Source organism: Hipposideros armiger, unplaced genomic scaffold (genome assembly GCF_001890085.2).
Source record: "Hipposideros armiger isolate ML-2016 unplaced genomic scaffold, ASM189008v1 scaffold_311, whole genome shotgun sequence".
Lineage (NCBI taxonomy): Eukaryota > Metazoa > Chordata > Mammalia > Chiroptera > Hipposideridae > Hipposideros > Hipposideros armiger.
Window position 1 is genome coordinate 243,666 of NW_017731661.1, and position 2,079 is coordinate 245,744.

At 41.8% G+C, this 2,079-nt stretch overlaps 1 protein-coding gene across 1 annotated transcript in view; it reads left to right on the plus strand.

The window, feature by feature from the left end:
• Nucleotides 1-2,079, plus strand: part of TDRD1 (tudor domain containing 1) — a 37,633-nt gene that overhangs the window by 7,082 nt on the left and 28,472 nt on the right. The window lies entirely within an intron of this gene.

Below are 2,079 nucleotides of genomic sequence, written 5' to 3' on the forward strand. Positions count from 1 at the left end.
ATTTTCCTTGAGCCTTCCTCTTTGACTCATGAGTTTTTTAGAAGTGTCTTGTTTAGTTTACAAATGTTTGGAGTTTTAAACTTTACAATAGTTGCACTAGGTATTAATTTATATGTACAAAACTTGTCACAGTCTACTGGTACCATCATTTTACCAGTTTGGGTCAAGTCTAAACACCTTACTTTCCTTTACATCCATGTAGTCTCCCCCATTTATGTCTTAAATATTTTCTCTGCATAAATGTAGAACCGTTTCAGACAATGTTGCAATTCTTGCTTGAATTGTAAAACATAATTTAGAAAACGCAAAAGAAAAAAGGTCCTTTATCATTTCCTTTGTGTTTAGAGAACTTTCTTTAACCATTCTTTGAGGATAGGTCTGCTGGTGACAAATTATCTTAGTTTTATTATATGTGAGAATGTCTTGATTTTCTCTTCATTTTTGAAAGGTTCTTTTTTCCTGGATAAGTCTCTTAATTAACAGTTGTTTTCTTTCAGCGCTTGGAAGAAAGTGCCACTTTCTTCTGCCCTCCATGGTATTTGATGAGAAGCCTATTCTCTTTTGAATTGTTTTCCCCTTCTTGATTAAGCTGTCCTTTCCCTCTTTCTTCTTTTAAGTTTTTTTTAATTGTTTTTAGCTTGAGGAAATTTGACTGTGTCTCAGTGTGGATTTCTTTGGGTTTATTCTCTTTGAAGTTTGCTTAGCTTCTTGAATTTTTAGATTTATATCTTTTGCCAAATTTTGGATGTTTGGGCCACTATTTATTTGAATACTTCTTGCCCTGCCTCCTTTCTCTTCTCCTTCAGGGACTCTGAAGACAAGAACGTTAGATCTTCTGTGTGGTCCCATAGGTCCCTGAGGCGCTTCTCATTTCTTTTTTACCCCTATTCTGTTTTCTCTCTCTTCCGGCAATTTCTATTGTTCGATCTTCCGAGTTCACTGATTGTTTCCTCTGTCTCCTCCATTCTGCTGTTGAGTCCACCCCTTGTGTTCTTAATTTTTGTTATTGTACTTTCCAGTTCTGAAACATTCATTGCATTCTTCTGTATGTCTTCTGTTTCTTTTCTGAGACTCTTTTCATTTATTTCAAAGCACGTTCATTTAAAATATTTGTCAGATAAACTTAACATCTCTGTCATCTCGATGTTGACATCTTTTGATTTTTTTTTTTCACTCAGTGGTGACTTTCCTGGGTTTTCGTATGGTAGATTATTTTCTATTGAAACTGGGACATTTTGGGTATTACATTATGAAAGTATGTATCTTATTTAAGTTTTCTGTTTTAGCCAGCTTTCTCTTGACACGGCCCCATCAGGGGAGGGGATGCTGCCAGGTAGGCGTGTATGTCCAGGTTCTCCGCCAGCCTCTGTTGACACCCAAGGGGGTGCCCTTCTTTGCTGCTGGGTGAGGGTGGGAGTTCCAGCTTCCCATTAGGCCTCACCTGATACCTCTCTGACTGGGAGTGGTGAGGGCCTCATTACTGCTCTCCGTATACTCTGCTGACACAGGTGGGGTCAGGCTGGGAAAGAGTGGGCAGTCCAGAGGGAGTGTTGGAGCTGGGAAGATTTGGAAATACTCTATCAGAGTTAAATGGTGGTGAAAAAGTCCTGTCTACTGGGTCTCCTGTTACACCACCCCAGTCGTGCCCTACCTTTCTAACGTTGCTGCTACTCCTCACTCTCAGGCGGAAGTCCAGGCTCCACGTGGTCTCTTGCAGGGATGCAGCGCTGGCTTCCTCCTCTGTTGGCCTTCTCTGGTATCACCCTGGTGGGAGGGTGGGGGTACCTCATTATAGCCTGGAGGTTGGTGGAAGTCTAGGCTCCCTACTCTACCTTTGCTGGTGAGAGTGGGGCCACTGTATTTTCTGCGGTGTTTGTCTGGAGTAGAGAAGCTATTGATAAAAGTGTTCTGTCTTGCTGGACTGCCTCTTCCCTGGTCTTTTGGCTAGAGAGAGCAGGCTTTTTGTTGGGACATTTATTGTCTGCACCTTTTGGCGTTTCTGTGCTGTCTTTCCCAGCACCGTATCTGGGACATATGAGGCAAAAAGACAACACGTGGAACTCACTGTCATGTCCTTTC